We start from the raw sequence: 15,578 nt of genomic DNA on the forward strand, positions 1-15,578 counted from the left end.
GTGTGATCTGGACTCTGTTGGAAAGACAGAAAAGCCAGCTGCAAAGAAAGATTCCTCCCTGTGGGTGAGAAGCTGTCCTCAGACGGAGCCCGGTCATCGCTCCAATCCCGAAGGATTTAAGGGGAAAGAATCACACACGGTGAGAAGTGTCTTGATGTTGTTTGTGAAAGTTTGCAGAGTTAATCAGGGAATCAAACCGGTATATCTCGCATAAGCACTTGCAGACAGACGTGTCTTGGTTATTATTGTAGTATTTGAGGATTTCTGGTGTATCTGCTTGAAAAAGTGGAGCAGTTTATTCTGTGAATACAAGAGACAAAATAATCAGAGATAAAGGATGGGTAAAAGTCAGAGTAAGGTGAAGTCCAAAGTGGAGCCAAGTCCCAAAATCCTCCCACCAATAATAAAACTGATGATGGAGAAAAATCCTGGAAGCATGAATCAGTTCAAACAATGGGTTGATTTGGGGTTTCCAGGAAATGGCAGCTTTAGCCTGAGACAATTGGATCAATTGAAGACATGTTTGGAGGCAAAAGGAAAAAAAAAGTGCAGAGCAGCATGCAGCGTTGTCCAAACGTAAACCAGAGAAGCATGAACAGTTTAAAGCAGACTGGAAGGCATATAGCATGTGGAGAAAAGAAGCAGAGGAGAGGGAAAGAAGGAGAAGATTAAGAGCACAAACACGAAAAAAGGACAAAAAACAATCTGGACACACTAGCACGTTGTATACTTCTTTGGAGATTGAAAAGAACAAAAAAGCAATGAAAGTGTGGATAGAGGAAGCAGTAGGGAAAAGAAACAAACACAAAAGTACATGACATTCCTTACGGAAAAAAAAACTAATACACCTTGTCCTTCTGTTCTCTGTGAGTCAATATGTCAAGGTGGATCGTGACCTCAACTCCTGCCCTCCGACCGCACCTCCACTGCCACATGAGCCTGGTGGGGATCTGGGAACAGGAAGGATCCTCCAGACGTCTAACAGAAACTTCATCACCTCCACCAACATCATCCTCATCCCCTGATTCAACCACATCTAAACCTGATGCTTTACAGACCAGGACTGTGTCACAGCAGAGAGAAGAACTCCCACAGCTGGGTGAGAACACATCTGGCAATAAGGGACAAAGCTTGATTAAATGATCTCAGACAACACGCTGTACATGCTGAGACCACTATCAACAGAGGAGAAAGACAGACAAAGTCAACGAGGACCTACACACAGCAGCCTTGACCATGTACAGGGGTGTTCAACCTGTGGCTGGCGGACAAGGATGTGGCCACGGCCGGCCACATGGAGGTCGGGGACGAGAACGTGAATACGGTGGAGGTGGACACTGGCGATATGACCCTAATCATCTGTTTTGACTATCATCAGCAAGGACACTGGGCTAAAGACTGTCCTCAGAAGAATGGCTCTGTGCAGACTACAGCTGCTGCAAAGTGAGGGCGGGACGGGGCGGGAGGAGAGGAGCAATCTGACCACAGAGACACTGACTCACAGACTACAGGAGGTAACACACACACACATTAACACACACTCACACACTGCTTGCAATGAAGACCAGCTTTGCTCACACACTACAGGACATATCACCTGATTCACTACACTGCACAGCACATGTTTCAGAAGGGCCAGGTGAAAGGTTTGAGAAAGTTTGGAACAGAAAGCCACTTGAAGTGGAGAAATTGAATATGACATGTATTTATTGGACAAAGAAGGCTGCTGCTGTCTCTGTATCTGTCTCTCATTCACAAGATGAACTGTTTGATGGTGCATCTCCACACGTGTCGCTGGCAAAACCTGCCCACTGGACATGGCAGGATATGGGACCATGGCTCCGCAGACAACAGACCCTCTCTGATTTCAGGCCCATGAATGGGGATCCCAGAACACTGTACAGTGAAAGGGCTGATGTATAGAAAACAAAACTTCCATCTACTGCCTTTGTCGACAGAACCATTTGTTTGATTCCTAATACACACACCACACCTTGCATGCTTTTACATGACACATCAGTTGACATGGCTGAACTATCTGAGGTGCCGCCCTGTTTGTGGGCGTGTCACAAATATGACGTGGGGCTTATTGAGGGAGCCACACCTCTTGTAGTTCACCCAAAATCAGAGTACAGACCATGCATGAGACAATATCCATTGAAACCAGAAGCGCGAAAAGGTATCAGGTCTGTTTTTGATTCACTTTTAATCTTTTGATCTTGCAAATGCTTTTTTCTCCGTTCCCGTTCATCCAGACAGTCAATTCTGGTTTGCGTTTTCTTTTGATGGTAAGGGCTACACTTGGACTCGCTGTTGCTGCTGGTCTCCCTCTCTGTCTGTGTGCTGTAGCTGCAGCAGAGAAGGCTGTGGTTGCATCATGTGATATTGTGAGTTATGGAGATTTGACTCTTATGGTTCCTCATGCTGTTGCTCACATTCTGCACACACAGAAGACCTCTCATCTCTCTGCACAGCGCTGGTTAAGATATCACACTACTTTGCTTGATATGCCTAACATTACTGTTAAAAGATGCAGTGTACTTAATCCAGCAACTCTCCCCCCAACTGCAGCAGATGGAGAAGCACATGACTGTCTTCAGATTCTTGATGAAGTTTGCACACCCACACCAGATCTTTCCACTCAGCCCATACCAAATGCAGACATGGAGCTGTTTGTGGACGGTTCGGCGTCTCGCAACGTGGACACAGGTGCTGCTCCAGTGGGTTTTGCAATAGTGACACCACATGACATTTTGCTCAGTGGCAAACTGCCACCACACTTTTCAGCACAAGCTGCAGAACTTGTAGCTCTGACTGAAGCCTGTAAACTGGCTTCAGGTAAAACTGTGAATATTTACACAGACTCGCGTTATGCGTTTGGAGTGGTGCACGATTTTGGGGCCCTCTGGCCACATAGAGGATTTCTTACATCTTCTGGCAAGCCCATCTCACACCATAAACTTGTGTCTGCATTGCTAGATGCCATCCTCCTTCCAGCATCCATCTCTATACCACCTGCTGGTCATCCACCTCCTGACAAACCCTTTGATCATTTAATGATGGATTTCATTGAACTAACACCAAGTGAAGGGAAAAGATACTGTCTTGTAATTGTTGACATGTTCAGCAAATGGGTTGAAGTTTTCCCCTCTTCCAAACAGGATGCTGGAGCTGTGGCTAAAGCACTGCTAACTGAAATTATTCCTAGGTGGGGAATTCCTTCAGTCATCAGCAGTGACAATGGACCAGGTTTTGTCAACCAAGCCCTGAAAGAAGTGTCAGACTATCTTGGGTTTGACAGACGTCATCATTGTTCATATCATCCAGTAGGTCCAGTTAGGCGCCCTCCCCTTACCACAGGTGCATGTGATGATGCTATGTTGAGATACTGTGCCAACTTGTCTACAACCTTATCAGCATTACATTCACAGGTGAAAAGTGCCCTGCCATCTGCAGCCACAGCAGTCCTCCACAACTTACAGCCTGGAGATTGGGGTCTCATTAAAGACTACAGACGCCATCACTGGAAACCAAGGTGTTTCCAGGGCCCGTTCCAGGTTCTGCTGACCACTGAGACAGCTGGAAAGGTTGCAGAGAAGGCCACATGGGTACACGCCAGCCACTGCAAACGGGTTCCTGAACCAAAGGCCGACAACCAGCCACCAGAGAATCAAAGCAAAGGAGGCCACATAAATTCTTTAGACCCAGAATAATGGTCTAGGGAAAACTGACTCATCCAGATGGTGAGGAAGACAACTGGGGTGCACGCCGTGCGCTGCCCCTAACCTGCAGCTGCGGTGGAACCGTCTGCAATATAAGAGTGAGGGGTGAAAGAGCGCCCTCCTCCACCAGTAGCATGCCAAGCTCCAACCAAGTGACTACAGAGTAAAGCTCTGTGTCACCAACAAGAGCAACAATGTAAGGTCTATTGATAGGTCAGTCACACACCAGATGGCCTCTCTGGCTGAGACTTGTGATGATGATGATATTGATGTTTTGACTGTTTGTATTTTTCCCAGCTTGCTATCAACCTAAGGACGTCTGTGTCCTACAAAAACAGCTAAATGCATATTTTAACATTTATCAGCTAATGATGTGTTTACTTAAACCCAAAGGAATGTAGTCACTGATCATATGATCAATTTGTATATACTTTGGTGTGGCCATTTTATGGCCAAAGGGGGAATTGTAATGTCAATTTATCATATAACCATATACTCTTTTATCAAGTATTCGTATATTCTCATGAACTCGTATATTCAATTCTGGGTGAAGTACATATAACATGACCTGTAGTGGCCTAATGTACTTTGTTTACTGTACTTTGTGAGGACACCTGTTATGTCTCCGGTGCCTCCGAGCACAACTTATCTCTATTTTTTGACCTTCAGATTATTTTGTCTCCCTGCCATCCTTGCCATGCTGGTATGTGAGAAACAGGCATAAGTACTCTTGTAACTTGTAACCTGGGGTCAGACCTCTGTAGCATTTGATGCTGCGTGAGCTCTGTCCTTTCTGCACAAATGGATTACTCTGTAAACCTTATTTTATAATAAAGCATCAAAAGACAATAACTGTCTAAAGAATTCTATTTCACTTCTCCAAAGGAGGAAAGTATTTTTCCACCACATATACGTTGGATTTCCGACTGTGATTGGTTCACACAGTTAACGTGGACCCTCAGCAGCAGACGTCTGTATCACTGTTTTTTCAATCAGACCAGCCGTCTGTGTGGTGCTGTCATTATTTCAGATGGACATGAATTGAACATTGCTCCTGTGTACATGTGGGTTGGTGGTATTTCTTGGTAGTGCATTCATTTAGAACTAAATACCAGCTGTTTTTACACATATGGAAAGTCATTGTTGTCAGTGCTGGATTAGCCTTGTGGGGCAAAAATGAGCCTTGGGGCCCCAAGTGATTAATTTTATTTATTTCCAAAAAATGTTTTACATCCCAATATATAACCTCATTGAAATATAAAATTATATATATATTGTAATGTTATTCTTTTTTTTTTTTTTAACTTTTATTACGCTAGCATCAAATGACGTTCACATATTACATGTCGTAAGTTTACCTGAGGTTTTAAAATATTTCCCCCCGAAAAGAAATAATTGTCACTGTGGATTTTCTCCATATCACTCACAGCTGTTTCTAAACAAACCTGTAGTCCATCAAGTGATCGACACCATGAACCTGGAGCATTTGGGGGACGCTGAAGTTCTGAGGTCTGTCCAGCCTGGACTGTTTTCTCTATTGTTTTTGCTGGGGATTTGGAGGGTCTAACCTCTGTGGATTTCACAACTAAAAACAAACTCTTCATTGATATTTTACAGGGTGATTCCAGGGTTCAGCATTTCCCCAGCAGAATTGAATCTCTGGTACTGTGGAGGTTTTGGAACTAAATCCAAATGCTTGTTGCAACATTCAAATTTACAGACAATATAAGTGAATGGTTAACTCCATGTATTTTTATTTTTTTAATTTTTAATTTATTTATTTTTTTAACGGTTTGTGGTGGGGAGACTTGGACTTCTGACCTCAGCCCTGTTTAGCCTGTGTGCTGGCTTTTGTGTGTGCGTGTGTGTGTGTGTGTGTGTGCGTGCGTGTGCCTGCTTCAGTTATTCCACGGCTACAAACGCTCTCTACAGTCACACCTTTAAAGTGGGGCTGTATGTGAATAGGTACTATTAGATTTTCTGCTTTTACAGCACTGAAGTACTCATGATCACTTTGTGGCTGAAACTACTGAAGATGGTTGTTAGACAAACATTACAATGCAAGAGAGCATTTCTCATTTCATTTTTTCTTTGCCCTGTTTTCTTCTTTATCGGTTTACATCATGACAAACATATGTGCTATGCTGCATGAAGAAGACCCAGGTGAATGCTCTGTCTTAATCAGTGTACTTGTTATCTATAGTTCTACTGTTTTATTCATTACACAGCATGGATACTTCACACTGTGTGTTAAAGCATGTGCCTCTGGTACAGCCTGCAGAGTCCATGCTAACATCCTGATAACATTACCATGCATAGGCTCGGAGCTGATGCCTCGTTAATTGTCACTTGATTTGTATGGTGGGCTGTTGGCTGATGGACTGTGATATAGCTGTTCACAAGATACAAGAAATGTATATAAGTGTAAGTGTCTATGTTCAGGACTTTTGACAAATTTGTTTGTGTATTGATTATGTCATGTTAATAAATATGTTCTTTTATTTACAGTCCTGCTCAAAGTTATTGGCACTGCTGAATTTTAAGTAGAGTTTAGAATAGCTTCAGAAATAAATGGAAATCAAGCAGTTTTGTAGAATCACAATATTTAATAAAATGTCCAGAGTTATTGAACAACAACAAAAATGCTTCCATATAGTGAAATAAAATTTACATACATAAAACATATGATGGACATAATTATTGGCATCCATTTGTTTTCATCTTCTTTTTCACAACCAAACCAAAATGTCTTTGGAACCTCACAGATTATTTTAGCCACGGCTAAACAAGGCCTTTCTTCTACAGAAATCTCTGCACGAATTTCACTAGAAAGCAGGACCAGAAGAGGATTTTCTGCAAGAAATATCTGAAAACTTTGTGCTGCAGTTTAATGGGACTGCCCGACACGCATTTGGAGTTGGAGGTGGTGAAAGCCATAGCTGAGGTTTGAACCTCGTCGTGCTACAGATGTCATTTTATGCCCATTCATTGCTACTGCAAGGAATCACTGGTATCCTTATTGGTGCGAGCGTGTTCAGTCTGATTGGATGTTGTATTATTCCCTGCATTAGAAGTGTCACTGATTGGATTCCTCCTCTTTATGATGATGATGTTTAGGTTTTGAGTGTTTGTATTTTCCCCCAGCTTGCTATCAACCTAAGGACGTCTGTGTCCTACAAAAACAGCTAAATGCATATTTTCACATATATCAGCGAATGATGTGTCTACTTAAACCTAAAGGAATGTAGTCACTGATCATATGATCAATTTGTATACTTTAGTGTGACGGACAGTTACTGCCTAAAGAATTTTATTTCACTTCTCATCAGGAAGAAAGTATATTTCCACCACACTTACATACATGTCGTCTGTGATAAAGGATATGAGAAAGCTTTGTAGATTCCAACAAAAGGGTTTTATTAAAGCTCAAGGTCTTAGATACATCACACTAAAACAGCATTTGTTTCTCAACAGCAGCCGTCCAGATTTTCAAGAAAAGATCACTCGCATAATAATTTTAACACAGTGTAGACTCCATCATTTTGTTCTGTCTTGTATATTCAGGCAGTAGTGTGGCCTTTTGGGCCAAAAGGGAGAAGCCTGCACCTTCAGAACTGAGCTTTTCCACCGGCGCTTCATGTTTGACATGTGGTCTGGCAGGAGCCAATCACCGCTACGTTTGGTGCAGTTGTCCAATCACCTCCTTGTCCTGGCGGAGTTTATTTGCATTCATGACCTTACGCATCTGAATATAATCGATCAGCTCTTCACGCAGCTAAGAGGAGAAGCGTGTTCGTAACACGTGGTTGGTGTAAATTTATATGATAATGTTTCAGTTTATATTACAAATATCAAAACTCTATGACTCTACAATATTAACATACAGAGACAAAAGGGTCCGTGTATCTTTTGGGATTTGAATTTTCCTTCAAATGCTGATATTGTCACCTTAATAACTGCACACATACCGCACTGTTCACATAACAGTTCTTTTGCACAGTCTTCACTTCACCCTCAGCTGAATTTGCACAACAGCTGATTTGTATATATCAGTACAGTTTATATTTTATGTAACTTTTTTCACTTATGCTCTTGTTAATATTTTGTAAATACTATTATTTATCTATTTTATTTTACTTACAACGTTTTGTATGGCATTCTGGGTGAAGAGCAAAGTAAGAATTTCATTGTACAGGGAAACCTGTTTCCTTACTGTGCAAATGACAATAAACCCTTTGAATCTTTGAATCTTGAATCTTGAATATTTAAAAAAATAAAGTGCTTATTTGATTTTCGTTTTAAAATACAAAAAACATTTTACTTTTTTGTGGGTCTGAAGGGAGTCCTCGAAATTTAAGAATTACTTAGATTTTCTTTCTCTACTTAGCGTAACAAAATACAAAATCATAAATAAGCAGAAACGAAAAAGGACCGTTTTCTCGTCAGTTGTATCTTGCTGCATCTGTCTGAGTGGGACTCCAGCTCGGATGAGGCCATGGTCAGTGTGGAGCCCAGGTACGCCCCCTGCTGCATGTGGAAGTGTTGTAAGATGAGATATAAGATTTGTGAGCCATCCTCTTTCAGTAAGGCCAGTAAAGAAAACCATTATCTATAGTCACCTTTAATCCTTTATTCTTTTCTTTTTTTTTTAAACAGCACTCATTAATTCCTTCCCAAACTTCCACTGGGAGAAGATTTGGGCGTACTGTAACACGATCAGGGAGTTGGCATGTTTTTAAGTTGCAAAGCAATTTGACATCAGTACTTAAATGTTTCTCTGTTCAGGTTTGATGTTACGTTTATTCATATTTCCACTGAATTCTGTATCATTAAAATGAGAATTTGTAAAGAAGAAGTGTTGTGTGTGTGTTCAGGTGGATTCACAGAGGACGCAAAGTGAATTTTAGATGCACCGTCATTACATTCAGTCAAATAGAAAGATGGGTGAGAGCGGACCGCCTATATTCAGGCAGTAGTGTGGCCTTTTGGGCCAAAAAGGAGAAGCCTGCACCTTCAGAACGGAGCTTTTCCACCGGCGCTTCATGTTTGACATGTGGTCTGGCAGGAGCCAATCACCGCTACGTTTGGTGCAGTTGTCCAATCACCTCCTTGTCCTGGCGGAGTTTATTTGCATTCATGACCTTACGCATCTGAATATAATCGATCAGCTCTTCACGCAGCTAAGAAGAGGAGCGTGTTCGTAACACGTGGTTGGTGTAAGTTTATATGATAATGTTTCAGTTTATATTACAAATATCAAAACTCTGTGACTCTACAATATTAACATACAGAGACAAAAGGGTCCGTGTATCTTTTGGGATTTGAATTTTCCTTCAAACGCTGATATTTAAAAAAATAAAATAAAGTGCTTATTTGATTTTCGTTTTAAAATACAAAAAACATTTTACTTTTTTGTGGGTCTTAAGGGAATCTTCGAAATTTAAAAATAACTTAGATTTTCTTTCTCTACTTAGCGTAACAAAATACAAAATCACAAAGAAGCAGAAACAAAAAAGGACCGTTTTCTCGTGCCCACAGACCGGATGTTGTCATTGTTTTCTTCTTCTTTTGTTTAACGGAGACCTGCTGCTGCCGGCTGCAGAATTTTCGCCACCTACTGTTCTTTATTTATAATAATCTCGCGTTTGGGCGAACGGCAGAATCCAGCGGCCAGGAAGAAGGAGATAGCCTGGTTCCTGTCAGAGCGGCGCGCCCAACCAAAATGTCCCTGGAACCTTACAGCCAGATTATTTTAGCCACGGCTAAACAAGGCCTTTCTTCTACAGAAATCTCTGCACGAATTTAACAAGAAAGCGGGACCAGAAGAGGATTATCTGCAAGAAATATCAGAAAAGTTTGTGCTGCAGTTTAATGGGACTGCCCGACACGCAGTTGGAGTTGGAGGTGGTGAAAAGTCGTAGCTGAGGTTTGAACCTCGTCGTGCTACAGATGTCATTTTATGCCCATTCATCGCTACTGCAAGGAATCACTGGTATCCTTATTGGTGCGAGCGTGTTCAGTCTGATTGGATGTTGTATTATTCCCTGCATTAGAAGTGTCACTGTAAGGTCTATAGGTCAATCACACACCAGATGGCCTCTCTGGCTGAGACTCGTCTTCTGTCAGATGTTGAAAACCCAACTGATTTATTTACTGATTGGATTCCTCCTCTTTATGATGATGATGATGATGATGTTTAGGTTTTGAGTTTTTGTATTTTCCTCCAGCTTGCTATCAACCTAAGGACGTCTGTGTCCTACAAAAACAGCTAAATGCATATTTTCACATATATCAGCTAATGATGTGTCTGATGTACTCACTGATCATATGATCATTTTGTATTCTTTAGTGTGACAATTACTGTTTAGTTGTGGACTGGTCTGGTCTAACATTTCATTTGTCCATGTTTTTTCTCTCTCCCACAGGATCCTACTCTTCACCCCTCCAACATCATGTAAATTAGCATATTGTATAGTTTTTACTGTTTTTGTATTTTGTGTACTGGTTTTTTGTAAGTTTACTTCATTTTTTCTTTAGATTTTGATTGTATGATGTCTTTTAATGAGACTTTATTTGTTTTGAGGTCTTTATTATGTGTGTAAAAGTCCAAATAAATTCTGTTGTGTTGCCTCTTTTGATATTTCTTAACTCTTTTGCAGACACATTTCCCAATGAGGACTGTTGAATGGATTTGACAGTTTTACTGTGCATGAAGTGAAACAATAAGACATGCCTCATGAACCTTAAACACTAATAAAAGTAAAATCAAGTGAGCTCTTCCTACTGAGAGCTCACTCTGTGTGTATGTGTGGAGCAAAAACATAACTGGAGATTTTAGTAGTTGTGATGGGAAGGCCACAGGTGACACACACCTTTGAAAGAAATTTAAGTAGGGAGCTTTTGGTAAACTGTTGATACTACTTCATATTGTAACATGGTTATAATGACCATGTTGGAAGACAATTGACAGAAGATTCACTGGTTGACTTTGCTTTTGAACATACCTTATATAACATCTATATCTATCTATCTATACCTATATATCTATATATCTATCTATATCTATATATATAGATATATAGATATATAGATATGTTTTTGTGTGTATGCATAAATCTGGCCAATAAAACTGATTCTGATTGAAGTCTTTAATGCATAAAGCCATGGAGTCAGACTGAAAATGAACCCCTGGTAATCTGTGCTCATTCCAAACACCTGTTCTGTGTTGGACCCCCATTCAGACGTTACTGCTGCTTTATGAGGGCAGTCACCGCAGGTCCCTCCTACCACTTCACCCATTAGTCCCGTCCAATCAGAGTCCAGTTTGAGCCGCGCCAAAACCCAGTCGCACCTGTTGCCCATGCGCTAATCAAACCCATGTGACCGGGGAGGAGAGGGCTCAGCCAATAGCAGGGCAGAATCTTATGTAGTGCAGCTTATAAGGCGTTGGGGTAACACTTGCTCGATTTTGCTGTGGAATACAGGATACATCCGTGACGTTCTGTTTTGTTGAAGCTCTTTTTCTGGTTAGTGGAGCGAACTGAACTCGTTACCTGTAGACAGAAGAAGCCTGTGTGTTCATGTTTAGCAGGTTATTTGTTATTGTGCTTCCTGGTGCACAGTGAAAGCTGTGGCTGAGAGCAGAGAGACGATTCAGGCCTAGTGGAGCTGGAACTTCGGCGCGAGACAGGAGGTTCACGTGTCCGGAGCAGTCCAGAGGAAAAATGGCGGACGTGGAGGCCATGTAAGGCCCACGCAGAACGTTTAAAATGCAGAGCTTGAGTTGATTTGTGACCAGATGCTAACATGTTTGTTTATGTGCCGGGTTTCCGCAGGACGGACGAAGGGATCCAGCGGAGCAGCCGAGACCATTTGGGAGAAAGCACGCGCTTGGCGTCGCTCATCGGCTCTACACTTATGCGCGCGTATGTGTGTGTGAGAGAGATCTGAGTGTTGAAGTGCAGGCTTGTGTCTTTAGCTCGGTTGAGATGGGCTTTGTAACCAGTATAGCCGCTTAGGAGTTTGGGACTGGCCAAGTGTTGGCAAGGCTTAGTTGTGGATGGATTCAGTGTGTGGAAGAAACTCGGCCTGCATAGGTTTGGAGCGCGTGTTTGCTTTTGCTGGGCTGTTGCGTCGGTGTTGTCAGTAAGTGGAAGCATATATGCAGTTGTGGTCTGGACATAATTGTGTATATATGGAAGCCTATTGGCAGATAGTAGTGATGGCTCCGGCAACACCGATGCGTCGAGCTCATAGTGCAAAACCCATGTCGGTGCGCTTGTCCTTTAAGGAAAGTCACATGACTGATATAGGAACTGACACTGACGCGCAAAACTGTTTATAAAGAAGCGCATATGTTAACGGGATGCATCTGACAAAACAATCTCTGATCTTTTGCGGTTCATTGTCAAATTAATCAATAATTATGGAGCAGCCTCAAGCCAAAAGAAAGGTTTCCACCGTGTGGGACCATTTTGATCTCATATCGGATCCTCATCTGTTCCGCGTGAGCGGGTGTTTTCTACAGCTGGAGAAGTTGTATCAAAAAAGTGTAACAGACTGAATTTCAAAACGGTTTTTTTTTTTTTTTAAATAAAAATTTGTTAAAAAAAAAAGAAAATCCCAGTCCACAAGCATCCTCATTCACAACACGTTCACTTAGATTTTCATGTTATGATACATGTTCACATTATTTATTGACTGTATCTAAAAATATCAAAGATTTTCAATTTAAATGAAGATATGAAATAATACAAAATAAAATACAATGACTTAAATTATATTATTGTATATACTAGGTCATCAGATCAGTGTCAGTTGAGTCTGTCAACTAGGTTGCCTGTAGGGATTTTTAAGGTCCAGCAGGTGTCAGTATTCAGTGACACAGTATCAATACAGTTTGGCAATGCGTCATGATGCCTCATCTACCCATCACTAGCAGATAGTGTTGGCAGCATGGGTTGAGTTGCATGTCTTGTTGCCAGGCTTAATTGTTCAGCAGTGTGGATGAGGCCATGGCCAGTGTGGGCCCTCAGCTGCACCTTGAAGTGTTGCTGAATGTTGAAAATTCCAGGTTAAATATCCAAAGCCTGTGTGTGTGCATGTGCCTTCTCTGCAGGAAGGATGAGCTGCTCTAGAGAATCATCAGAGGGTAAGAGAAAGCACATAAGTCAACATTGCTCAGTGTTTCTACATTTAAACATGTATTTGTTTGTGTGTGGAGCCCAGGTACGCCCCCTGCTGCATGTGGAAGATGTTTTAACTTCCAGAGTTTGACTTGCCTAGCACCTGTGGCTAATGTTGAGTGTGTTTCTTTGTGTGTTGTGCAGGATGGAGGAGCTGCTGATCCAGAGAACCATGAGGATGCATGTTGGCCAATACTGCTCAGTGTTTCTACACTGAAGGATTCATTTGTGTACACTCCCCAGCAACCGTGTGTGTACTGCATCTGAGTGGAAGACCTGGAGATAAAAACCTCAAGGACTCATCAGTCAGAGTGGTCATGTGACTGTCGGCCTGCTGAAGCAGGGATGGAACCAGTGTGTGTAGAAACACAGGCTGTGTGATGTAGTTTAGTGTTGTCAGGCTTAGTTGTGGCTATTTGTCACTATATGGATGGCACTGGGGTCAGTGTGGGTTTAGTGTGTGTGAGACATAGTTGCTGCTTGATGGAGAATAAAACTTATGCATGCATTAATGTCTCCTCCTTTCTTTCTGTGTGCAGCTGCTTGTGGCTGAGTGGCCATCCAACTTTGAGGCCATGGGCAATGTGGAGCTCAGGTAAGGCCCCTGCTGCAGCTGGAAGTCAAGCAAAATATTACAAGTTCAAGGACTGACTTGATTAGTATCCAAAACCAATGTCTTTGTGTTTTTCAGCAGGAGGGAGGAGCTGAGTGAGAGGACCATTTGAGACCAGGTGAGCAAGAGCCACATTGTAGTGTTTCTACACTTATGCATGCACTAATTTTAGTGTGTGTGTTGTAGGTGTATGTGAGGTGGAGCCAGTGAAGGTGCTGCTGGTGAGGATAGAGCGCCATCCTGTGGGAGTGAGGGACACACTGTGGCTGTTGTGTGTTGTCAGAGCTCTTTGTGGTAAGTGGATTAGAAAAAAAAATCAAGGGCTGTTTCAAAGGTGGTTTGTGTGCTGATGCTTCCTGTTTGTGTTTCTCTTGCAGGATGGCAGAGCTTATTTGGAGGGTCATGAGAGACCAGGTGAGACGTTGCCTGTTGGTTAACATTGTTTAGTGTTTCTACACATGCATGCATTCATTTCTGTGTGTGTGTGTGTGTGTGTGTGTTAGTGAGCGAGAGAGAGAGAGAGAGAGAGAGAGAGAGTGATAGGGTGAGTGTTGGAAGTGCAGGCCTGTCTTCAGCTCAGTTTAGATGGGCTTTGTTCTGTATCCAGGTGCATTGGAGTTTGGGTCTGGCTGAGTATTGTCAGGGCTCAGTTGTGGATGGATTCAGTGTGTGTGAAAAGCATTGAGGTCAGTGTAAGTTTAGAGTGTTTGTTCTTGTGTCAGTATTGTCTGTAGGTGGAAGCATATACAGTCCATGACAAAGGTCTTGTCACTCATCCAAGTTGTAGAAAAAACAAATAATAACTTGACTGGAGTCAGAAATAGCTTATATGAAAGGCAAAGCTCTTTAGATTATGCCTGTTATACCAAAATAAAGTTTTGTATCATTCATTGAGTTTTACCATTTAATTAGGACAGAAAGGTCAGATTGTGCTTGGACAAAAGTCTTGTCGCATACAAAAATAATGTGCTTTACAAATTATTCTTTATTTTGAATACACAAACATGCTACAATAACATCAGAACATAAAGTCATGGTGCCTTGGAAAAAAAGAATTAATATCATGTATGACTCCCATGAGCTTGGAGGACTGCATCCATACGTCTCGACAATGACTCAAATAGCTTATTGATAAAGTCATCTGGAATGGCAAAGAAAACAGCCTTGCAGGACTCCCACAGTTCATCCTCCAAGCCTTCTCCTTCATCTTACCCCAGACATGCTCAATAATGTTCATGTCTGGTGACTGGGCTGGCCAATCCTGGAGCACCTTGACCTGCTTCACTTTCAGGAACTTTGATGAGAAGGAGTGCCATCCTGCTGAAGAATTTGCCCTCTCTTGTGATTTGGAATGTGATGGGCAGCAAGAATTTCTTGATAGTTCAGGCTGTTGATGTTGCCATCCACTCTGCAGATCTCTTGCACACCCTTACTGGATGTAATCCCAAACCATGATTTTTCCTCCACCAAACTTGACTGTTTTCTGGTTGAATCTTGGGTCCATGCGGGTTCCATCAGATCTTCTGCAGTATTTGCAGCTATTGGGATGCAGTTAAAGGATAATTCATCAGAAAAATCAACTTTCTGCAACTTTTCCACTGTCCATCCTTTCTGCAAGGTATATGACTTTTCTTTGTTTGGAGTCATCTGTGAGGACTGCCAGAGAGTAAATGTAGTTGTAATAATTTGAGTTTTAGGTCAATTTTTAGACAAATAGTTAATATGTAGATGAAACAGTGCAGGCTGTGCTGTGTGGATGTCAGATTCTCAGGCTTTAAACTGTGAGGTGTTAGATGCACCACTTAGACTTGATAGACTTTTAAAAACTCTGTCCTTTTCTTGTTTAAACAGACCAAACCTATGTTAGAGAGCTGTATGTTTTGGCTGTTGGCCTGTGGTGTCTGGGTGCCATAGTGTAAGAGTTTAAACTGTGAGGTGTTGGATGCAATAGTAAGACTTATAGGTAACATTAGCTGTACCACTTTGACTTTAGACATGAATTAAATAAGTAGATGTGTGTAATAGTTGGCTTTATATGTCTGACTTGTTTGGTATGAC

At 41.8% G+C, this 15,578-nt stretch overlaps 1 pseudogene; it reads left to right on the forward strand.

Moving 5' to 3' along the window:
• Positions 1-2,663: 2,663 nt before the first annotated feature.
• The window catches only part of LOC121175604, a 34,575-nt pseudogene continuing 21,660 nt past the window's right edge, over positions 2,664-15,578 (forward strand).

Source organism: Toxotes jaculatrix, chromosome 21 (genome assembly GCF_017976425.1).
Source record: "Toxotes jaculatrix isolate fToxJac2 chromosome 21, fToxJac2.pri, whole genome shotgun sequence".
In the NCBI taxonomy this organism is placed as follows: Eukaryota; Metazoa; Chordata; class Actinopteri; family Toxotidae; genus Toxotes; species Toxotes jaculatrix.